This window comes from Rhamphochromis sp. 'chilingali' (genome assembly GCF_963969265.1).
Source record: "Rhamphochromis sp. 'chilingali' genome assembly, chromosome: 19".
Classification (NCBI taxonomy): Eukaryota; Metazoa; Chordata; class Actinopteri; order Cichliformes; family Cichlidae; genus Rhamphochromis; species Rhamphochromis sp. 'chilingali'.
In genome coordinates this window covers 5392365-5418394 of record NC_137946.1, presented here as the reverse complement: position 1 = coordinate 5418394, position 26030 = coordinate 5392365, and the positions used below count along the sequence as shown (strand labels likewise).

The 26030-nt window shown below is 42.3% G+C and overlaps 1 protein-coding gene and 1 long non-coding RNA gene across 2 annotated transcripts in view; one reads left to right on the top strand and one right to left on the bottom strand.

Annotated features, from left to right (window-relative positions):
- The window catches only part of opcml (opioid binding protein/cell adhesion molecule-like), a 269728-nt gene that overhangs the window by 132841 nt on the left and 110857 nt on the right, over nucleotides 1-26030 (bottom strand). The gene's annotated exons all lie outside the window — the stretch shown is intronic.
- LOC308386875 lies at nucleotides 17826-19728 on the top strand. The gene is made up of 3 exons (XR_013969861.1): nucleotides 17826-18226; nucleotides 18316-18379; nucleotides 18682-19728. It is a non-coding gene; the product is annotated as an uncharacterized lncRNA (long non-coding RNA).

Here is a 26030-nt window from a genome sequence, read left to right as displayed (position 1 = left end):
ACGACATTCAAACTGAGTTGCTGGTAATTGTTATTCATTTTTGTCAGTGTTGGGGAGTAACGGAACACATGTACCAGCATTAAAATAAAAATACAAAATATAAGTAACTATATTCCATTACAGTTACCATTTAAAAGGTGATAATTAGATTACAGTTACTTTGTTGAAATAAATCAATTACATGGTGCTTTTTTCCTGTTTAATATGTTAGGCTATCCCCTCTCTAATTTTGGTAATTCCACACATTGCCGAAAACCCAAACTAAACACACAATAAGCGTTCTAATGTAAGCATGTTGTTGGCGTCAGTTACACAATGTACCCGAAGCCAGCACAACAGAGCCAGCAGCACATGGTCAGAAATGCATTTCTTACTGGGAAATTCCAACAACACTTCACATTTAAAGACGAAAGGGATGGGTGAAATCTGACCATGCAATGCAAACTCTGTTTCCAGCATCAAAGCTGCTCTCAGCATCTTAAGACTCCACCTCCAACCATCTGGAAGTAAGTTCTTTTTTAAAAACTATGGTTAGCCTACTACAACTATCTTGTTTCAGTTGTGGTAGCTACCTGGTTTAAGTGCCACCTCAGTGTCTTCGATGTACCATTGCTGTGTGAATTATTACTGTTAATGAAGGCTACTTGGCACCAAGCTAACATTGTTAGCTAGAGTTAGTTGAGGTTAGTTCATAGACTGCAGACTGTTAGACTTGATGGATAGATGCAGTTCTATGCAGTTCAATATGCAGTTCTGGAAGCAGTCTATGAACTAACCTCAACTTGGTGGTGAGTAGCCTTCAGTAATAGTAATGAATCACACAGCATTGGTACATTCATGTAGTTGTAAAAAGAATGACAATATATTAAATAATCCAAAGTATTCAGAATACGTTAATCACATAGAGTAACTTAACGGAATATGTTACAAACTACATTTTGGGGCATATATTCTGTAATCTGTAGTGGAATACATTTGAAAAGTAACCTTTCCAACACTGATTTTTGTAGTGAAGAACAGCATCAAGGAGTTACAGGTTTCAGATTAATAGAAGGTGCTGAAGAAGTTTGTTGAGAAGTGAAAACAGGATCTTGGTGTTGTCCTCATAAGAGCTGATAATACCTGAGTAAAAGCTTTGTTTAGCCTGGTTGTTGGAATCTTTATACTGGAGTACATGACATTTATAGATTTCTTCATCAACAGTTAAACCAGATTTCTTATATCTAATGTATGCTCTAGTTGCCAAACTTTGGCCTTCAATGCTCGGAAGTCCAAGGTAAACCATGGAGCAGAAACAGGAAGGAAACATAATGGGTCCAGAGAATCAAACGACAATTATTAAACAATTATTATGATATAACACCAAATCATTAGGAGTAGAATATCAGTCCGGAACCTGAATATTATCTGGTAATGTCTGTGAAGGTTCTCAGTCATCCAGGTCATCATAGTCAAAGGAGCTTGCAAAGAAAAGCGTCTGGACTTCTTTAGGTTACTTGAAGACGTTTCACCTCTCATCCGAGAAGCTTCTTCAGTTCTAAGGTCAAATGGTGGGGCGTCCCAGATTTAAACCCAGTGGGAGTATCGCCCACAGAGGGACAAAAGGACCCCCTGATGATCCTCTAATCGCCTGAGCCAAGGTGTGAAACTGGGTGTGGGTCCCAATCAGCCAGAGTTTTGGGTGAGCTCATTGTGAAATCTGGCCCCACCTCCTTTGACTACGATGACCTGGATGACTGAGAACCTTCACAGACATCTGGCCCCACCTTATCATGCGAATTCCTGAGGTCAGATGGCCCAGGATGTGAATGGGCGTTAAGGCGTCTGGGAAGGGAACTCAAAACTGGATTATAGATGGCAGAGAGTTGGTGTCGTAAACCACCGCCTCTGTTCAAGGATGGTCGCTCACAGTGGACATAGATGTCCTCTTTCACTCCTCTTTCAAACCATCTGTCCTCTCTGTCCAAAATGTGAACATTGGCATCCTCGAAAGAGTGACCTTTATCCTTAAGATGCAGATGGACTGCTGAGTCTTGTCCTGTGGAGGTGGCTCTTCTATGTTGTGCCATGCGCTTGTGAAGTGGCTGTTTGGTCTCTCCAATTTAGAGGTCTGGGCATTCCTTGCTGCAGTGTACAGCATACACCACGTTGTTAAGTCTTTCAGACCCAGCAACACACTCAGACAAAAACTGGTTCACCCGAAAGACAAAACTCCAAAACACAGACTTAACAACGTGGTGTATGCTGTACAGTGCAGCAAGGAATGCCCAGACCTCTACATTGGAGAGACCAAACAGCCACTTCACAAGCGGCTTCACAAGCCCAATTTTTTTCAGGCAATATAATGCATTTGCATATGTGTGTAGAGATGTGTTTGTGTGCATTTATATGATCATAGTCAATGTTTTTCTACTCTTCATTAGGAGGCTGGAGGTTTTCCAAGCATACTCACACTAATATTAACGGCTATTTTATATCTTAGCTTTAGGGGTGTTTTACATTAAAATTCAATGTTTCTGTGTGTGTTTTGAGGATTGATTAAATAATGGCATATGCTGTACAGAGGAGTTACCGTCTACTGTATAGCGTTGCCCTGAGACAACATACCACATTTTCATGCCTTACACTGGCCCTTCAAAAAAACAAAACTTTTTTTCTTTCAAATAATGCTACCAGGCACATCTCTTTCCAATAAAATGATGAGTTGAAGGTGGTGTGACTTTCATCTGGGAGGGGGGGCAGGACCCCTTTCTGCAAGCTGCACTACATGAGAGACATCTCCATTAGGAGGCAAGATAAAGATCACTATTTTACATGTTTATAGTGAAATAAATGTATATTAAAAATACTTGTATGTGCATGAATATGTTAAGAAGCATATTTGATTGTTTGTTCTACTTTTTAAAATTTATTTATACAGTAAAACTGTTAATTTTCATTTGTTGCCTCAAGGCAACACTGCGCAGTTAGCCCAATTGTTTTCAGGCAATATAATGCATTTGCATATGTGTGTAGAGATGTGTTTGTGTGCATTTATATGATCATAGTCAATGTTTTTTACTTTACAATCTACTCATAATTACAGGACATGGATGTAAAAACCATTTATGGAAGGAAACCAAGAGAATGTGCACTTTCTGTCCTCAGAAAATGAGGACAGTGAGCTTTCAGGGAGTGACAGTGAAGTAGAGGAGTGGATCCCTGACTGAGGTTTGAGGGACACTTAGGAGGTCAGGGGTCAGTTGGTAAAGTAACTGTGTCTGTGTGTGTGTTAGTGTCCACATAGCAAGCAGGTCTGGCCAGGATCTGGTATCAAGTTGGCACTGTGAGTAATCTGGGAGAGTAGAAAAGCGCTATATAAAAATTAGAGATGGACCGATCTGATATTACGTATCGGTATCGGTCCGATACTGACCTAAATTACTGGATCGGATATCGGAGAAAAATAAAAAATGTAATCCGATCCATTAAATATCACGAAAGCACCTCACAAAACTTGCAACACACCGTAACTCACCTCAGAACATTAGCACGTCGGAGCAGTATGCATCACGTGATAGAGCGGCTGTGGCATGCAGGACCTGTCGGTGGTCTGGATAGCATTTGGAGCTTCGCTAGCAATCCGGCATTTCATCTCAGACAAAGTTATCCCCGAGAGAAGTTAAGCAAGTGTGTAAGTCCATCTCTGAATGTTTGTAAAGCATTCCTGTGTTAAGCTTAACAAACGATATATGGAGCGACTGCCTCTTCTTGCTGCTACTTCAATCATGAAACTGCTTAATGATCAGCTGATCGGCTTTTCTGTCGCGAGTCCGTCTCTCTTGTTTGTTTTTGGCCCACTTTGCACCAGAAAGAGGAAACCAAAACAACAGCAGCACGTTTAAGCTCGATAAGCTGTTGTTAGAATTTATTTAATATTACTTTCTACACCAGGATCCTTTTCTACGTAGCTGACGCTGGTAACTGTGCAGGGGCGGATCTAGCAAAGTTTAGCCAGGGGGGCCGATAGGGCATTAACAGGGAAAAGGGGGCACAAAGACATACTTTTCTTTCTTATTCTCATTTAAAATGTCTAGCTTTTAATAAATAATTATCTGACACCCAAAGTTTTAATTTGATGCAAAATGAATAGAAGTCCATTACTGTATATAGTAACTATTAAGTCTAATATATTATCCCTAGTAAGCTATAGTACTTTTTCCTTTGGGAAGGTACCATCTGTGCAGTGTGCAATTTTGTTGAAGAAAGATGTTGAATCTATTTAATATTTTAATATATTGAAAAATAATTGATTTCTGTGCATTTTTTTTCACACTGCATCAAATTAAGGTTGATTACGTCGATTAAGCATCATGAGGTGGAGGGTGGTTCCCTATTTTTTATTTATTTATTTTTGTTGTTGCTAGGAGTTGGAACCCTATTAGTTAGGTTGCTTAATATTTACGCTAAGTACTCTTTAAAATACCAGAATAGGGAGGATGGTGTAGGTTTAAGTTCATTAGATTGATCAGTATTGCTGAACTATGAAATATTTTTTTTTTGCATACAGGTATAACAGAATAGCTTTAGTGTAGTTGTTGTTTTAAACTTGAGTATGAACTTATACAAAATGCAGCAAGATATTTAAAAAAACAGTTTTGTTGATTAAAACACACTATATCGGATTCATATCGGTATCGGCAGATATCCAAATTTATGATATCGGTATCGGACATAAAAAAGTGGTATCTAAGTATGAAGAATGCTTACATGATGTACATACTGTGAATGCCTGCTTTTGAAACCTTAATAAAAATATGAATTTTAAAAAAAAAGAAAATGAAAAAAAAAAAAAAAATGAAAGAAAAAAAAAAAAAAGTGGTATCGTGCCATCTCTAATAAAAATCAGTCCATTCACTGTCTGAACAGAGTTTCGGCATGTTACTTTTGCACTGTTTTGCATGTTCCGGCACATGTTATTGCATGGCTTGATTAAGGTACACATTATGCTGACATCTGGGGCCAGAGCTTAAACTGTTCTGGGCCAGCACAGGGCCAGCAGTGTGTCTACAACTGGCCCGTGGCTGCACACCACCTACAGATGGCCCACATACCGCAATGAATAACGGCCCTTTGGTGGCCCAGATCAGGTTTGCCAGAGGTAATCCACACATGGGTCAGCACAGGACGACCAGGGTGTCTGAAACTGGACTTGTGCTGGCCCTTGTGTGGGCCACCTCTGGCAAACCAGGTCTGGGCCACCAAAGGGCCGTCATTCTTTGCGGTATGTGGGCCATGTGTAAGCACATTGTGTGGGCCTGATCCCTGCCATACCAATATTGCTGTGTGGGTGTCAGTGTGTGTGGTCATGTATTACTTATTGTTGTGGGGACACAAATTTGTTTACACACTCACATTGTGAGGTCTTGCCTACTATATGGGGACAAATTGCAAGGTAAATCATTCAATTTTAGGGTGAAGGCTTGAGTTAGGGTTAGGGTAAGGTTCAGGACTTCTGATGGGTAGAGTCAGGATAAGTCTCCAGGAAATTAATGTAAGTTGATGTAATGTCCCCAAAAGTGATGGAAACACAACGTGTGTGTGTGTGTGTGCACGCACGCGCGTGCATCGGGTTAGGGTCGAATGTTGGATGTATTTTGCAGTTTTATTGTTTTGTGAAATGTTTACATTGTTTATTCGTTGTTTATTTATTTGTTCATCCTTGTTGTACTAATACAACTTATTATAGAATAACTTGGCATTTTACTACCCTTGTTGCACAGTGTTGCCTTGAAGCAACAAACCAATATCTGTTTGGGGGGGGGGGGGTCAAATTTTATGATTGATATGTTATTAGGGACCCTAAAGCTCCCCCAAAATAGGGAGAAATATTTTTTTCCCCAAAAATTAAAAAGTCATGCAGTAGAGGGGTAATATCGTCTGACATTTAGTCTTGGATAACTTGTTCTTCATTTATTTATCCTGTAGAAGTGTAATATTTTACACTTTAAGTCATAAATTATTAATTAAATTCCAGGATGCTTCTTTGAGCATGGATTTTCTTGTGGTACTACAGCTTCCTCCAGTCCAGGATATGCATGTTGGTTAACTGATGATCCTGAATTGGTTGTAGGTGGGAATTTGAACACCTGTCTCTTTTTGTCACCTCTGCGAATGACTAGCAGCTTGTTCAGGCTGTGTCCTCCATCGTCCAGTGACAGCAGGAATAGACTCCAGCTCCCCCACAATCACAACTGGATAAGCAGTTAAGAAAACTGTAAATCCTTTCTGATCTTTCTAAGAACAACTTCAATTTACCTAACAGTTTTTGTTCCTGTCACTCATTTATGAAAATGCAAGAAACTCTAAATAAATACATGAAACAGATTACATCAGAAGTGATAAAATCTAAAAAAAAAAAAAAAAACCTTTATCAAATGCCACAATGGTAGAGAATCAGAAGAAAACACGGTGGCACTCATATCAGAAAAAAATCAAGAAAAAAACCTGCATTGAATGAATTGACTTTAATAATCTGTTGTATGAGGGGTGACGGAGCAGCAACATGTAAAGATGCATGGCTGAGTTGCTTTGTGGGGAAACGCAATTTTTTCGTATAAATACTTTGACATTAGGCACTAACGCATTATCTGTCATCAGCTGAGTTACCACTGCAAACGTGCGCATCACCCAAGGGAAATTTGCAACAATGTCAGGGTCCAAAAATACCAGAAAGACTGATGGAGCCAAGGCCATTGATAGCAATGCTATATCCCCGGACACAGCCGCGCTAATGGCTGCCATAGCTTGCTCGGAGAAAGACGTAGTCACCAAAATTTCTACCCTGGAAGCAAAAGTTGAGACCAAGTGCCAAGCTCTCAATGACCTGATCGATTCGCTTCGCAGCAATGTTTCTGACCAAATAGATGAAGTGCGGACTGAACTTTGTGCTAAGATAGATGCTCTAGCTACTACCTGCACTGACCACCATAGCCAGCTAACTAGCCTGGAAGAAGCTGCAAACATGTATTCGGACCGGGTTGTGGACTTGGAGAAGACAGTTCACGATCTGCTGAAAGAAATTGTACCAGCTCTTTCGGACAAGACCGAAGACCTTGAGGGGAGACAGCGCAGATGCAACATTCGAATACTTGGCATGAGGGAGCACTTTGAGACTGGGATGCGCCCTGTCAACTCCAGGTTTTGGCCCTGGATACCGCTCAGACACTGGATCGGGCACATCGCAGCCTACAGCCCGTCCCTGCAAGAGACCAGAGACCCAGGCCACTTATTGTCAAATTTCACTACTTCGCAGGGCCGCGTTAAACAGTCCCCTGACCCATAATGGAGAGAAAATCCTAATTTTCCCAGACCTGCCATCTGCAGTTGTGAAGAGAAGGGGGGCTTTTAAAGAAACGAAAGATCTACTGCGCAGATGTCGAGGTCTGAGATGTGTTTAAAAACAAGTGAGCCACTGCAGGAAAGGCAGACTGATTTCTTAGCTACTACTTCAGTGTAATGCTTATTAGTTTGTTTGTTTGTTTTTTAACTTTAAACTAACAGAATTTCATGCTGTAGAATTTTGACACTGATGTTCAAACTAATCTCAGCTGTTTGTAGGTTTAATATGATAGCAAATTTTAACATGTATACACCTTAAACAAAGACCGTAGCAAACAGTGTTCCTTCTAAAATATCACAGTGTTTGCATTTTATATTGTGAGTATATTAGTATGTTAAATTCAATTCCGTTTTATTTATATAGCTGCCAAGCACAACAGTTGCCTCAAGGCGATTTAATATGACACCTGTGAATCAAGCTAAATGCAAGTATACTGCTAGCAAAGTTAAATAGATGTCTTTGCAGTTACTAGAGTGACAATATTATAAATTAATTTACATTATATAATAATAGATTGCATTTATATAGCACTTTTTGAGACCCTCAAAGCGCTTCATAATTCTACTATTCATTCACCGGTGGAGGTGACCAAATACTTATTTTCCACCCTGATTTACGAATAAATTCTTTACAAATCCTACCATGTGAATTCATGGATTTTTTTTTCACATTCTGTCTCTCACAGTTGAAGTGTACCTCTGGTGCAAATTACTGACCTCTGTCATCATTTTAGGTGGGGGAACTTGCAAAATCGGTGGCTGACTAAATACTTTTTTGCCCCACTGTAGCAATAAACTGCTCACGTTACATAAAAACACATTCATTAAAATATTTCCATCCTTAAGACTAAATACCAGATCTGAAAACTTTACACAACTTTTCACAACTTTCCGTGACGGAAGGGAGACGGGAAGTCTAAGCGATTGTCCAGTTTTGATGCGAGGCTGTCCCTGGTAGAGATCTTACACCGGGAATTTAGATCTCTGAAGGAATCCCTGGAGTTCAGCCAGCAGCAGGTGGAAACACTTGCTGCAGAAAACGCCACGCTACGGAACTACGGGACTACGGGACTCTCGGTCTGCTGGAGAGGACCCGGAAACGACCGTGAGAAGCTTCATTAAAACCCACCTGAAGCTGCCGGAGGACACGGTGAAAAAGATAGGGTTTGAAAGGGTGCATCGCATCGGGGCTCCGAATTCGGCCACTTCAAGCAGAAGGAGCAGGTGAAGAGTCACGGCAGAGAGCTGAAAGGAACGGATTTCAGCATGAACGACCAGTTCCCCAGAGAGATCCTGGAACGACGCAAGGTCCTGTTCCCAGTCCGACGTAGCTTTACCCAGAAAGGCTCCCGGGGCTTTCATCGCTGTGGACCAGCTCTACGTGGACGGACAGCTCTACTGCGACCCCGGCACCACTCCCTGGCTGTATTGACCGCACACCAGATAAGAATCTGTTACACTATTCTCTTCACTCACACTCTCTTGTATTAATTTGTTTAACTTTGTAATATCAGTTTGCTAATTCAGTATAACATCACTGTCACTCTCTGTCAGTGTCCGAACTTGAATGTTTCTGTTTTTATTCCTTTTTTCCTCTCTCTCTCTCTCGTCGCTCACACTGCTCTTTGGTTTCTTTGCTTCTCTTTTCTATCACTGCGTCAATCACCTGTTTCCCTACCCATCCACAAACAACACCCCCTATTTCTACATGCTCACTCTGCACGATCACGCACACACATGCGTTTAAAGGCAACAATTTCCAACAGCCTCACAGCACACACAGATATAGGACACACACACTCAGACGTGCACACACTTGCTCATATTAGTTAATATGCACACACATCAGAGCTATGGAGCTTCGCGCCACGCGCTTTTTCTCTTAATTTACAAACAAGTCATGTGTTTCCATTTTCCTCACCCGTCTAAGCGAGACACACAGCGTACATCATTCGCCATACACACACAACTATGGGCGCACTAAGGTTTGTCTCTGGCTCCAGAGAAAAAAGGTTAAAAATATTTAACCAACTTAAAAACCTACAGGCAGACATTGTTTTATTACAAGAGACTCACAGGCCTGTCACAGGTCTGAATGAACTTAAAACACCTGAGTTTCCTAATGTGTTTTCAGCCTGTTCTAATTCTAGTCAAAGAGGAGTAGCAATTTTAATACATAAAAATATTAATTTCACAATATTCGACACAGTTATAGATCCAGAGGGCAGATTCCTAATCGTTAAGCTATCTATACTTATTCAAAAGCTATGTATTGTAAGTTCATATGGTCCAAATGTTGATGACCCCTCATTTTTCCATGGATTTTTTAGTACACTCTCTGAACACCTAGATTGCACACTTGTTCTTGGGGGCGACCTCAACCTGGGGCTAAATGAAGAAAGTGATAGGCTCAATACAGCAGGAACTCAGAGCAATTGGCAGTCCACAAATATAATCAAACATTATATGAACAACTTTGGTCTTTACGATGCATGGCGCTCCCTTCACCCCAACAGTAAGGAATATAATTTCTTTTCACATGTCCATCACTCCTACTCTCATATGGATTATTTTTTGGTCAGCAGCTCACTGCTGAGTGACATCTCAGACACTGAGATTCACCCTATAACTGTCAGCGATCATGCTCCTGTATCTTTAACACTAATGCACAAGAATAATACTACGTCAAGTAAAAACTGGAGATTTAATACATCACTACTCAAAGATGAAGAGTTTATCAAATACTTTAAAAAGAATGGACTCTATATTTAGGCTATAATGACATTCCTGGAACATCAGCATCTGTCCTCTGGGAAGCAGGGAAAGCTGTGATGAGAGGTAAAATAATTTCTTTCTCATCACATAAGAAGAAAGAAGAAAACAAAAATGTTCCCGAACTAGAAAAAAACATCAAATCCTTAGAAAAAGCCTACGTGTCCCAGCAAGATCAAGAAATATTGAACAAAATACACAAAACAAAGCTAGAATTAAATGAAATTATTAATAAAAAGACTCAATTCTTAGTACAAAGACTTTGCCTCCAAAATTTTGAACACTGTAACAAATCTGGACAATTTCTAGCTAACCAGTTAAAAATCAATAAAGAAAAAACAACCATATGTGCTGTTAAAGATTTATCTGGGAATACAATATATGACCTTTCTATGACACTTTATATACACCACAAATAAACCCATCTAAAAACAAAATGGATCAATTTCTCGACAACGTAACTCTTCGAAAATTACTAGATACCCCAGCAGTGGCACTGGATTCGCCACTGACGCCAGGTGAACTCCAGGAAGCCTTTGTAAGTATGCCCAATTATAAGGCTTTCCAGCAGAATTTTACAAAGAATTCTGGACGGTTCTAGCACGTATTTTTCACAGAATGTTGCAGGAAATCAAAGAAAATGGTAGACTACCACCAAATATGAACTCTGCAAATATTAGTCTCTTACTAAAACCAGGCAAAGACGCTGTATTTCCTTCAAGCTATTGTCCAATATCCCTTATTAATGTAGACCTTAAAATAATCTGCAACGTTCTCTCAAAGAGATTAGAGAAAAAACAACTTTTAATTCATCCTGACCAAACTGGTTTCATAAAAGGTAGGCACTCATCAACAAATACACGTAGACTACTTAATTTAATAGACTACTCATGCAGTAAAAATATTGAAACCATAATATTGTCTCTTGATGCAGAAAAGGCATTTGACAGCGTTAACTGGAAATTTCTATTTGCAACTTTACACAAATTTAGTTTTGGAAACTCTTTCGTAAGCTGGTTAAAATATTATATAATTCCCCAACAGCTTGTGTCAAAACAAATGACCAAACATCCTCCAGCTTCTGTCTCCTAAGGGGCACCAGGCATGCCCACTCTCCCCTTCACTGTTTGCAATTTTTATTGAACCACTAGCAGCAGCAGTTAGAAAGAATACAGTAATTAATGGGCATAAAATGCAAGAACGTGGAACATAAAATCAGCCTTTGTGCGGATGATGTGTTACTTTTTTTCCAAAACTCACAAACCAATCTCTCTGGGGGTAATTGCATTGATAAACTCTTTCTCAAGAGTCTCAGATTATTCAATTAACTGGTCAAAATCTACAGTTCTTCCGATTAATTGCTCCTTCCATAATTCTTTATCTACCCGACTGCAATCTGGAAATATTAAATATTTAGGTATCAATATCTCTCCCAAGCTTGCAGAATTAACTAAATTAAACCACATCCCACTTTTAAAGACAGTAGAAGGCGATCTGGCTAGATGGAAATCTCTACCCATATCACTCATGGGAAGGGTCGCCGCTATAAAATGGTCTTGCCAAAAATAAACTATTTATTTTCAATGATCCCAAGTAAGCCATCACAAGATTGGTTCAGATCTCTAGACTTGTATATTTCTAAATTCCTTTGGAAAGATAACCCCCCGCGTATCAGCATAAAAACATTACAAAGGACCAAGGATAAAGGAGGACTAGATCTGCCTAACTTCAATCACTACTTTTTAGCCAACAGGCTTCAGTTCATCTCTAGATGGTTAAAACACACCTTCTTAGATGTACCCTGGATAGATGTAGAACAGGCACTATGTAATAATCTAGAAATTTCAGACCTACCATTTCAAGCGACATGAATGCTTTAAAAGCATCAACATCAGCTCTTCTCTAACAGCATGGTGGGAGTCTTCATTAATCCCATGCAAACGTACACCTATCTGAAACAACCCTGACATATTACAAAACAATAATATGATCAACTTGCCAGATGGGAGTTATAAAGGTATTAAATACTTGGAACATATATTGGAAGGAACTTTATTTTGTTTGACAGACTAGTTATACAATATGGGATCAACAAAAAAAGATTTTTGGAATATCAACAAATTAAATCCATAGTAAAAAAAAAATAAAAAATTATCCCAGTGAAGCTGAATTACAAACACCACCAAATGTGGTACAATTTTTTTAAATCTAAAAAACCCCAAATTATTGTCTAAAATATACAGAACACTTTCTAAAATAGATGAATCAATATCCCTTCCTATGGCAAAATGGGAAGTGGATTTATCGATTAGCTTAGACCAAAACCTTTGGTCTCAGATATTGTTAAAACCTTTCAATGGATCAGAAATCCCAGTTTGCAATTAATACAATATAAAATATTACATAGAGTGCACTATACTGGTCATAGGATGTTCAAGATGGCCTAAACGTCTTCCAACAACTGCTCACACTGTCAAGCAAATACCCCGGACAATTATATCCATGCTCTTTGGTTCTGTCCACCAGTTCAGAAGTTTTGGTGCGAGATATGTGAAGACTTATCAAAGCCTCCCCTTTAGTGTGCTTGCTGGGCAACTTGGATGAGGTCATTACAGAAATAAACACAGCCTACATTGTTTTTATGGCCCTATGCATTGCCAAGAAAACGGTCCTCATTAACTGGAAATATAAAAAATAATCTTAATTCTAACCAATATAAAAACTATCTAATAGATCACATTAGTCTTGATACAGCCTCTGCCATCACATTTGATCAATCCCTCTGCGCTCCTTTGATCGGCTTCATCATCTATTGGGGGTGGGGGGTCATGGTTTAGTCCTGCTTTCACTATTGTGGTTGATATGGGGGTAGGAACGGCCTTAGGGCGTCTAGGGATTCCCTAGGGACGTTTTCCCTGGAGGGCCTAACGCGGGGGTTGTGGCCATGACCTGGTTAGGGGCTCTGGTGGCTCTTAGATGGTGTTTTTCTTGTGGCTGCGTACAGCAGAGATGGGGGAGGGTCTGTGCTGGCGGACGTTGGTTACTGGCCTCTGCCAGACCCCCAAGCCTCTGCCAGGCTTGGGGGTCTGCGGGTGCTCCGTCCCCGGGCTGGGGCTCTGGCTGGGCCTTGGGTCCTGGTTGTTGTGTCGCCGGGGTGGTGGGCGGGTGCGTGCATGGGGGCTCAGCCCCGATGCGGGGGACCTCTGGTGCATCGGCCCAACAGGAGGGCTCTCTAACTGGTGGGGAGGCTGTTACATCTTTGCGGGAGGTCCCCTCTCTACAGGAGCACACTCTGCAGGTGGGGGAGAGATATTGGAGAGGTGGAGAATGACTCAACCTGGGTGTCTATTGTCTTGTGTAGTCTGGGAGAAGGGATGATGGGGTGGGTGCAGTTTTCTCTGCGGTGGGGTCGGGTGGGCTGCTGTGGGCCCTGGTCCGGATGGGCCTGGGCCCCCTTGCCCTGGTGGGTTCCAGAGTGTGGGGGTGCCTACTGGGGTTAGCGGGGGAGCTGGCCCCAGGGAGGGCCGCTTGCCCCTCCCTTTCTTCCCTTCCCATCCTCAGCTGCCTCCCTCTTCCCGCTCCACCACACCCACACACACGCAGGGCTTGGCGTGCAGGTGTGTCACCAGGGTACTGGGGAGGCACTCCCCCTCTGTCCCCGTCTGGCCGCCTGTGCCTCAATTTTATTCAGCAACCTAGACGTCTTCATTACTCATACTCTCATAACACATACATATAGGGCCTTGGGGGTGGGCATGTTATACAGCGTCCAGAGGACGGTGTGTGTATTCAAACCCACCTCTGGCGCTGGTGCCCTACCCTCAATTTTAAATGCATATAGACGCTGAGGGTTTTCGGGAGGAGCCATGCTGCTCTCTGGCAGGAAGCACCATGCCCTCCTGTGTTTTAAATGCACTTTAGAACAACACGCAGCAACACTACATTTGAGTGGGCGGAGGGAGGTTTGGGGTCTTCACTCCCCCCGTTCTGTTAACTGTCAGGGCTGGGGGGCTGGGAGGAGGTGCTGGCCGTCAGATTGGGGTCTGGGATCCGGGGCCTCCCTGCTATTGCAGATAAGGAGGCGGTCTGCTTTCCTCCACCCCAGAGAGAAAGGTCTCTGGGGGCAGGGGTACCCGGACCTGAGATATAGAGTATGTTTGGGGAGTGTGAATGTGTGTACAGTGTCTATTTGTGTCTGTCTCCACGTCGGGTGAGTGCTGAGTATTTGTTTGTGTATATGGGGGTGGGAATGCGTGTTGGTGTCTGCGTGTGCCTGTTTGTCTGTGTCTGTATGTCAGCTTGGGTCTTAGACTCCACCTCTCCTTCCGTTCTCGTTTGGGACTCTCCTCAGCACGGTTGCCCCCCTGGTGGTCCTGCCTGGGCCCTTGTATTCTGGGGCCTCTAGATGTCTGGGGCCTGGATCTCATCCATACCTGCTTCTAGCCCTGGGGGACGGGGCTATGACTCCCCACACTCCCTAGCAGATCGTTACATGGAGAAACCTTTTGAATACAAGCGTGCTGATCCACACAGGTGTGCACACAGGTGTACACACGGATGTTCACAGACACAAACTACACCTTTCTTGGCTGCTACCTCAAAGCACATTTTGCGCTGTCCATCTTGCGTACTGCACAATAACATGTAATATTTAGTATCTACTGTTATCTACTGTTAGCTAGTTTATTGTGATGGTGTTGTATTTATTATGTTGCTCTTTCTTGTTTGTTTTCTCTTCTGTTTTTTCTTATCTCCATACAGGTGATCCAGGTGTTTCATTTGTTTTTTGGGGGGTTTCTTCCCCCTTTCTCACCATCTCTTCTATTTTTCTTTCTCTCTCTCTCATTCTTCTCCCTGTCCTATCCCCCAGTCATGTCTGTCCCGTCCGTAACAACCGAAAATCAAATCAAATAAATACATAATTATAATAAAGGTCAATCAAATGGACCAATATGGCAAGGTCATGATGATCCACTTGGTAAAGTAAAGCCACTTGGCGTCTTTCTTGGCCTTCAGACAACAATTGTGTCCCAAACGGGACAGGCAAAAAACCAAAAAAAAGAAAACTTTTCATCAGTCAATATGAGTAAATGTTTCAGTAAGCGAGTGTAATTTTTTTTTTTTTAAAAGAACCTGAAATACTGACCCCTACTGTGAGGTAATAGATAAAAATGATGTGAAACACTGTGACCAGATCTCTACCAGTGAATCTGCGGGACAGTTTGGAGTGGTACCAAATGAAGGAAAGTATTTCAGAAGAATCATTTTCCATGCCTTTAGAGTTCCAGAGACTTAGAAATTCAGTGCCAAAGCACACTGATATACAGTACAGGAATGCTTTACAATTTTTCCATTAATTTGTTGTGTATCTCTGTATCATCTTTAAAAATGAATCTTTTCATTATGTCCAAAAATGAATGGCTTTTAAAAAAGCACACACTGCTTTTACAGCATTACTGCAACAATTTTAATCTGAAATATATATTTAAATCAGCAATAGAAGTTCCTTGTTGTTATCATGTATTTTTACAATGTACTGGCAGGAGCTTGCATATTGACTTAACTGTGTCTCCTGGATTTTATGTATTAGGCACAGCTTCTGAGCAGCAGTTTGAGCGAAAATGTTTAAAGCATTATTAAATAAAGTAAACAAATATAATACTAGGCTTCACTAGTATGCCAGACATCAATTGCTTTTCTAAATGTAGTTACAGTAAATTATTGTGTATTGCTATATATCCAGTGGGCAGTCAAATTTTGTTTTATCGGATTCAAATATAATTTAGCATCTCCCTCAGGGTATACTCATGTCCTCATCTGGCTGCTTCTGTCCTCCTAAAACCTTGATTTGCTGGTTATGTTTTCGCTTATTCTACTGCACACTGATACTGCTTCGAGCCTGCTATGGTGTCCAAACACATTTACTCAAATGTGTTTGCACTTCAGTGAGTACAACTGGCATGGTGGATAGCTGGATTTTAAAATCTAACACTCCTCAGTGTCAGATTAAAAATAGCTGTAACTGGTGAGTGGAGGCGTCAAATGGTATGTATTTTCACCATTTCAACACTTCTGTCAGCAACAGCACAGACCACAGAGCACAGACTACTGAAAAGTAGGAAAACCATGATAAATGTGGAATGTGCTCACCATTGCTCTGAAAGTCGAATTTTCACAGCCCAACTTAACAGAAATCCCTAAAACGACAAGGAAATTATTTCCTGTTTTGTGCATATTATTCTTTTAATTAATTTATATATGCAGTACACCATCGTTGCATAAAGTAACAGAGTAACAGTTGAGGCAATCGTGTACTAAAACACACGTACACACACTTTCCACATATTACTTCTTTCTTGGATGCTACATGTTACAACAGATTTACAAATTTAGATTTAGAACACGCATCATGTCTTTCCAATCATGTTTGCCAACAGGGATGGTAACACAGCTTTTGACTCATCAAAACCCTCACCAATTCCTCATCTCCTCCAGGTATTCCAATTTCCATGAACAGTCCAAAGACATGGTTAGATTAACTGATATTCCTAAATAGGTCATAAGTATGAAAGAAACCTAGATAAAGAGCATAAATTAAAGTGCTGTAACTAAGCATAAAATAATGACTATAATTACTTTTATAAAAAGACTTTTATGAGAAGCAAAACAGAGATGACAATACCCCCCATTACCTAAACCCCACTTGCTCCACTGTTTTGTGCTTGTATTTTATTCTTATTCATATTTTGTTCTTTTTTTCTGTGCTCACAGTCTCCGGCATCTTACAAGACTCTTCTAGGCTGAATAACTGTAAAATATTATTACTTCTATAGTTCAACTATTATTTACTATATTACTGAATACATTTTTAACAGGATATTAGCATTCCCATTAAATTGAAACACACTACGGATTTCATTGGGATTAAAGAGGAGCTTCTAGCAACAATAGCCAATTGTGACTACAAGATGGGGACGTATGTAAACAGGCAATAAGCTTTATGAAAGAATGTATGTTTGAGATAAAGGGAGAGGGATTGCTTTTACTTTGGTTTTTTATTTATCTCTATTTTGAGATTTCACTAGGCAAACACTGCTAGCCCTGTTTGTCCTGATGTAACCACCACTACTGTAAAACGCATAATATGGCCTACTACAAAGTCATTTGGGTGGTCAGTAAGACTTTACACATGAAATATATAAATGTTAGTCCATTGCACTGATCATGAAGAAAAGAGTCAGCTATTAACATCAAGATATTATTATTGCCAAAGGCCAGTGTATCAGTGTTGTCCGCTTGTTGTTATGCTCATTATTATGAACATTTATTTGTCATTTAGTTGTCACTCTCAAAGACATGAATAAGGCCCTGGCAACTTCTCAAACTCTTGATAGGTCATGAAGGCTGGCAAGCCATGACTTGTAGGGGAACAACAAATCCATCATTTGTCATCCGAAGACAGACTAGACATGTGTTACTATCTGATCTTTTAATCTTACCATACATAAATTGTGCATTTGAAACATGGACTTATTGTGACAATTTTCACAGACTGTATGAGTGGAAGTCTCACTGAGACTGCACATAAAAGCATGTTGTCAGTCTATAAAGTAACATAAAACCACTGCAAGTGTAACCCACATAAAATGGGGGTACCACTTTAAGGACTGATATGAGGAGAGATGGACAGCCTGCCCAACCAATCGAAATGCACAGGTCCCAGTATGTTTTGACCAATGGGAGAGCAGTCTGCCGCTGTATGTCCCACCTACGTGCTCTGTGTTTGCTGCTATGTGTGGAGGTAGTCGCGTGCTGGCAGGAGAAAAGAGAGACTGAAGCTTTTGAGCTGGAAAAAAAGTATTAGATATAAGTTGCAACCAACTGTGTTGCACATAAGTTCACTGGTTATCAGCTACCTTTCATGTTAAAAGTAGCCACAGTGAGTAAGCAGGCAAATGCTGCATTTTTCTGGTGACTTTAAAAAGTACCGCGTGGAGCTAAACTGTTAGCCTTTGTTAGCTCTGGTTGCTATCAACTGCCTGGAAGTTCATCTCAATCTGCTTCCAGAAGTAAGGTAACACTTGAAGCGCAACTTATGTTTATTTTTCCTTCATGTCGTATTACGGTTATTAAAGAGAAAACATGTCCTGTTACGTTATTTAGAGCCCTGCATTTTCCGACCGAGAGACACTATGCCATTGTCTTCGGCCGTGATGCGCTGAGATCGGTGAGCACATGTTGTATGTCTCAGTTAGTTCATGTCTGTTTCACATTTTATCGTTGAGAAACTGAATTAATCTCAATTGTTTGATTAATAATTGCCGCATATGCGACATATATGCATATGCACTGACTTTACTTGGTTTAATGCATAGTTTGTGTAAGAGAGATGTTTTATTTTTGCAAAATTGAGTATTTTTATTGCAAATTTATGTTGAATGTGATTTAAACAAAATCATAAGTTGTGAATTATAGCTAGAACAGCATAATTAATATTTGAATTGCTCTTCTGATCCTGTCTGTTGACAGGTCAGTTTTTTTTTTGTATGCTGAATTGTTCCTGAGGTGGATTCCTCCAGTGAAATAGGATTCCTCCAGTGAAATAGATGGCGAGCCTTCCCACCTGGACTTAGAGAGACTGAGATTCGCTTCTTTTCCACTTGATGATCTGCTGCACCTTGCGGTGTGGTAGGACTGTATCACTCACACTTTCACGCACAGCTGGTTATACATAAGACCACTGACTGACATTCTCTCATCCCTATCCTCTTTCACACCCTGGGAATTTTTTGGACTTTACCCCTTGGACATTTTTTATTTGGGACTTTAAATAATGAGCTGTTGTGTAGAGCATTCTCCACATGTGAAAAGAGTGTGAAATTTTCATTTGAATGTGCATTGGATTTGTGTAATCTGTTTCTATAAGAGTTAAGGAGTCAGGTTACTAGGGTGCACCCGAGCATTGAAACCCGAGCATTGAAACCCGAACATTGAAAACCAAAAATAACACTTGGCCAAGTCATTGCTTTAGTAGTTTGTGTTTTACTTTTCTTTTAATTTTTGTAAGTTTCCTTTCTACCATTGTAAAGTGTCTTTAACCTGTGCTTGTCAACCTTATGGTTTATGTCACTAAAGTTGGCTGGTTCTTTTGAGTTACATTCTTGTCTCTGTGTCTCATTTGAACACACCCCTGTGCTCCTATAGTCGAGCCTATTGGCCCATTGATATATTCTTTTCAACAATTCCCCTTACTGTGTTACACAAGTGATCGCTAAAATGTGTGTAACACATTCCAATATTTAGCGTACTTGTGTGATGGTGGATCCTGACAATGAAATTTACTGGTGATACCTGTTGTTTGCACAATAACATGCTGCACTTGTGCACCTCTGATGAACTTACAGCATGTAAAATCTCACTACTAGATGTCAGTCGATTTCAGTTAACTGAATTCTGGTTGTTACCCCTCCCAATTCAAGCACACAGTCCTAGATATCCTGGCACCTTTAGAACAAACAACTCCTATTTCACTGCAGGGCAACCTGCATGTTTCAAATAAAGCCTTTATTGATTGATTGATTGACTCATTGATTGATTGGAAGACGATGACATTCGTCTTTTTCCTTTGCATTTTTGCTTCTGTGGTATGATCCTATATATCTTGAATCTGAAGTTGCAAACATAAATTAAAATGTGCCTCCACGGCAGAATATAAATGCATGTTACATAGAAAGCACTTAAAAGCATAGAAAAAAGTACTTGTATGAATGATTGAATTAAGCACGTTGTATAAAGTGCTTTGAGTAGAAAAGCGCTATATAAGAATCAGTCCATTTACCAATCCAAATACCAACCCCAACTCACAGGTGTTTTTATGCTTTTATTTTAAGATTTTTTGAGAATGCATTAGTTTGTTGGAAAGGATAATTAGACACTAATCAATGTATATTTTAGAGTAAAATAATCGGTGTTATTATTAAAATTATTATTAGGAAATATTATTATCAAAAAATGGTTGACTGTACCTTTAAAGGAAAACTGAAAACATTTTAAACAAATTAAATCCCACTCTGAGACATAAATGTACTTGTAGATTTTCAAATCTGTTTGCATTGCTTTTGATTTTGTATAAACCATTTTTACAGGTGTAGGATAATTTACTTAGACCATGCAGAAACCAAGAAAACTGTCCTCATGAACTGGAAAAATAAAAATAATCTTAATTCTAACCAATATAGAAATTATCTATTAGATTACATTAGTCTTGATACAGCCTCTGCCACCACATCAGATCAATTGCTCTGGGCTCCTTTGATCAGCTCCATCACCTAGTGGGGGTGGGGGGTCATAGTTTGGTCCCGCCTTCACTGTTGTGACTGGTGTGGGGGTAGGGACAGGCTTAGGGCGTCGGGGGGTTCCCCGGAGGCATATTCCTTGGGGGGCTCAACCCGGGGTAGCGGTCATGTCCAGGTGGGGGCTCTTTTGGCTCTCGGGTGACTGTTTCCTCGTGGCTGCGTGCAGCGGGGCTAGGGGAGGGTCTGTGCTGACGGACGTGGGTTACTAACCTGGTAGCCTGTCTGCCCCTGGGTGGGTCCGGGATGGGCGTGAGGTTCTGGGGGCGCTCCGTCTCTGGGCTGGGGCCCTGGCCGGGCCTCGGGGCCTTGGGTCCTGGTTTGTGTGTTGCCGGGGTTGTGGGCGGGTGGGTGCATGGGGGCCCATCCCTGGCGCAGGGTGCCGCCGGTGCGTCGAGCCGCCTGGGGGGCTCTTCAACTGGTGGGGGAGAGTGTCACATCTTGCAGGAGCTTTCCTCTCCTCAGGAACTCTCTGCAGGAGGGGGAGATACAGGAGAGGGAGATACAGGAGAGGTGGAGGAAGATCTCAGCCTGGGCGTCTATTGTCTCATGTAGTCTGGAAGATGAATGGATGGTGGGGTGGGTGCAGTTTTCTCTGTGGTGGGGTTGGGTGGACTGTCCCGGGCTCTGTGGGGCCGGGGGGCGCTGCTGCGCTGGGCCCCGGTCTGGATGGGCCTGGGCCCCCTTTCCCTGGCGGGTCGCGGAGTATGGGAGTGCCTACTGGGGTCAGCGGGGGAGCTGGCCCCAGGGAGGGGTCACCTGCCCCTCCCTTCCTTCCCTCCCCATCTCCAGCTGCCTCCCTCTTCCCACTCCACCACAACCACCCACACATGCAGGGCCTTGGAGTAGGGGTATGTCACCAGGGTGCAGAGGAGGCTACCCCCCCCTCTGTCCCCTTCTGGCTGCCTCTGCCTCAATTTTATCCCACAACTTAGACATTCACATTACTCACACTCTCATTACGCATACATATAGGATCTTGGGGGTGGGCACGATACACAGAGTCCAAATTACCATCAGGGTGTACACCTTACCCCTGGCGTCGTTGCCCACCTCTCAATTTTGAATACACGTAGACATTGAGGGCTAACAGGAGGGACTATGCGCTTACCTGCTGCTCTCTGGCAGGTAGCTCCATGCCCTTCTGGGTTTTAAATGCACCTTAGAACACACATGCATCAACACTACAATGAGCGGGTGGAGGGAGGTTTGGAGTCTTCTCTCACCCCCGTTCTCTGCGGCCTGCTGGAGCGGGGGGGCTAGGAGGAGTTGGCCGTCCAACTGCGGTCTGGAGTGTGGGGCCTCCCTGCTGCTGCGGAGTCGGGGCGGTCTGCCTCTCCCCACCGCAGGGAAAAGGGTAACACCACCTGGGTCTGGGTGCAGTTCCCCCCTCCAGGGGCAAGGGTACCTAGACCCGGTTCGTAGAGTACGCTTGGGGAGTGTGATCGTGTGTACAGCGTCTCTTTATGTCTGTCTCCACGTTGGTTGAGTGTGGAGTAAGTGCATATGAGAGCATGAGGGTGGGGATGGATGTTTGTGTCTGTGTGTGCCTGTATGTCTGTGTCTATATGTCAGGTTGGGTATCAGACGCCACCTCTCTGGGGACATCTCAGGCCCTCCAAGGTTTGGAGGCCTATCTCCACCCACCACTTCCCCTGCCAGTGGCGGACTCCCTCAGGTGTCGGTGCGTTGGTGGTTCTTTGTGTCTGGGGGTGGGCGTCCGGGTACACACCGGCTCACTCCTTGGCGGCCGCTTATCGGGGCCTGGAGCCTGGGGCTCGCTCGGGGCTCGCTCGGGCCACTTCGGAGGTGGGGTGCCCCTGGCCTCTCGGCCTGGGGCTCGGTCACTCAGGCACAGCTGGCTGCCGGCGGAGCTCACGGGCGCGTCACTGCAACTCCCCCTGGCTTCTGCTCCGCGGCTGCTGAGTGAGCCCTCATCTGGGACTCTCCTCAGCTCTTACTGGGACAGTGGCGCGGCTGCCCCTCTGTTGGTCTTCCTTAGTCTCTTGTGTTCTGGGGACCTCTGGATGTCTGGAGTTTTGATCTCCTCCATACCTGCTTCATACCCTGGAGGACGGGGCTGTGGCTCCCCACACTCCCTAGCAGATCGTTACATGGAGAAACCTTTGGAATGCAAGCATGCTGATCCACACAGGTATGCACACAGGTGTACACACGGGTATTCACAGACGCGGACTACAGCTTTCTTGGCTGCTGCCTCAAAGCACATTGTACGCTGTCTATCTTGCGTTTTTTTTGTTTTGTTTGTTTTTCTTTCTTTCTTCTCCCCCTTCTCACCGTCTCTTCTCCCCTTTGGTTTTCTTTCTCTCCCTCTCTTTCTTTCATTCTCTCTCCCTGTCCTATCCCCCAGTCATGTCTGTCCCGTTTGTAGCAACTGAAAATAAAATAAATTCATAATTATAATAAAGGTCAATCAAATGGACCAATATGGCAAGGCCATGATGATCCACTTGGTAAAATAAATCCGCTTGGCATCCTTCTTGGCCTTAAGACAACAATTCTGATGGCTAAAGATCCAAACGGGGGACAAAAAAAAAAAAAAAAAAAAGACCATGCAGAAACGTTTTCAATTTGTCTCTGTGGAAAGTGTTTTTTGGCTCCCTAAAGAAGGATAGCTGTTGTCTTTTTTTGGCATTCAGGTTAAGGTGGTTTTAGATAGCAAAAGTTTTCATTTTTGTCATCTTATAAAAAAGTACATATTAAGCCTCTGAAACCAATTACATTTTCAGTTGATTTGGATCTTTTTACTCTGAGTCTGTTTATTGTGACTAGGGAATTTAGATAGAGTATTTCAGCTCGATTTGTGCTTTTTAACTAATTAAACCAAAATATTAGACTACACGTTAACATATCCAGTTCAACTATTTGAAAACAAAAACTTTGTCCCAAGAATGCAAAATGTATTGATCTGTAACATGGTGTGTGCTTGCGAGACCTGTGCTTTAAGCAGTGCATTTCCTCTGCAATATGCAAAAGAGGTGATTAATGGCAACAAAATAAAATGGCTTCCCAAAAGGTAAATCTACTTAAGAAAGGCTTCCTGCTACAATGCCCAAAATGTCATCACCCATGGAAATTTTTATTTATCACAAATTTATATTCAAACCTCCAGATTAGCAGATAATTAAATTTCAGTGGAAAGCAAACATGAGAATTTGTCTGAAAAAAAGGTTACAACACTGCATGCTCTCACCCTGAAGTGTCCCTGGAACAGACAGTGTGACAGAAGATTCATATTAAAGACAGATTATTGTTGTTTTCTTCACACAATGCTTAGCCTTCAGTCCAATGTACCACCCTGGATGAATAGCATTACTCACACTGTCATTTCCCTCTGCAACTGCAGGGTCATAGGAGACAGCCATATGGGAATCCACTTCTATAACAGTACTCCATCAAAGTCCAGACATGAATCAGAAAGTGTGACAGACATTTAAAGTATGAATATGCTACTCACTGCTGAGACACTCTTGACCCACTGGTTTTACCCATATCTAATTGGATTTTTTCACATGGAAATTGACTTAGAAACAACTAAAAATTGTTATTATTACTTCTTTTTTTTTTTTTTACTTATTCTGGAAGAGTAAAGAATTCATTTTACATGCAAACTGATTATGACAGTGCAGATGTCCCAAGATATTTGGGCTTAACTTGGATGTAAAAGTTGGAAAATGATCTGATAAGTAGTTCTAGGATCTACGAAAATTCCTCTCTCGCCCCTGCGAGCGGTCTATCCGTCAGGCTCAGGCTTGGGTCCTCTACCAGAGGCCTGGAAACTTGAGGGTCCTGCACGGTATCTTAGCTATTCCTAGGACTGGGTTCTTCTGAACAGAGATCTCCAATATTGTTCTTGAGATCTGTTGGAGCCACTCACCTAGCTTGGGAGTCACCACACCTAGTGCTGTTACTTTCACCCTCCACATCTTCTCAAGCTCTTCTCTTAGTCCTGGGCATCTCTCGAGCTTCTCATGTTCCTTCTTCCTGATGTTGCTGTCATTCGGGACCGCTACATCTATCACTACGGCCGTCTTCTTCAGTTTGTCTACCACCACTATGTCCGGTTGGTTAGCCACCACCATTTTGTCCATCTATATCTGGAAGTCCCACAGGATCTTAGCTCGGTCATTCTCCATCACCCTTGGGGGCGTCTCATATTTTGACCTCGGGACTTCCACGCCATATTCGGCACAGATGTCTCTGTATACTATGCTGGCCAATTGGTTATGGCTTTTCATGTATGCCCTGCCTGCTAGTATCTTGAACCCTGCTGTTATGTACTGGATTGTCTCAGGGGCGTCTTTACACAGCCTGAACCTGGGGTCTTGCCCGGTGTGATAGACTCCATCCTCTATGGATCTTGTGCTCAGAGCTTGGTCCTGTGCTGCCATAATTAGTGCCTCTGTGCTGTCCTTCAGTCCAGCTTTGTCCAGCCACTGGTAGGATTTCTACACATCAACCACCTCCTCTATCTGCTGGTAGTACATACCGTGCAGGGGCCTGTCCTTTCACAATGGTTCCTCCTCTTCCTCCTCTTTCTGGGGTTTTTGCTGCCTGCGGTATTCACTGAGCATGCGGTCGGTTGGGGCCATCTTCCTGATGTATTCATGGATGTTCGCTGCCTCAACCTGGACTGTAGTGCTGACATTCTTTGTCCCCGGCCGCTTAGCATACAGCCTCAGGGACCTGGACTTGGGGTAAAAACCCTCCACGCATGGTCAGGAGCTTCCTGGTCTTGATGTTTCTATCTCCTCCTCTATCTCCTCCTTTGGCCAGCTGAGATGGTTACTGGAGCCTGTTCAGGGAGATTGCTGTGGTCTGCCCTCAGATCCACTAGCCACTGAGCATTGCTGTTATGGGTTGTGTCCTTCTCCCATATGGTCTTCCAGGATTGCTCTGTCTCCAGCCTTGGTGGTGCTGTTTTCATATTGTTTCTCTGGCACTAAGAGTACACCTTGGCTGGTTCCGTGAAGAACAATTGGCTTATTCTCCTGCCTTCTATCTCTCTGGAGTATCTCTTCAAGCAGCTGGCCAAGTCTGTGAGTCTTTGCTTGGCAGTTTCCAAGGCTTAGGTATGGACAGCTCGCTGTAATTCTTAAGCACCTTCCTTGTCACACCTCTCTGCAGCTCCAATAGTTGGCTAACCTCCCTCCATGCTACCTTGATCTTAGCCTCTAGTCTCCTTCTCCATGTAAATTTTAATTCTCAATATTAAATTGAACATTTTGAATGTTTAGAATTACTTGAAACATCTGATCTAATGCAGGGCTATTCCTGCATAATTATAAATCTCTCTAAAGTTGACTGTGTTGATGTTTTCCTCTTCCTGATGATTACATACATATGGCAAGGCAAGGCAAATTTATTTGTATAGCACAATTCAACAACAAGGTGATTCAAAGTGCTTTACAGAGACATTAGAAACAAAAACAAATAAAAAGCATGATTTAAAATTGATTAAAACAAGCAAACAAACTAACTAACTAAACACACACATTTCACACC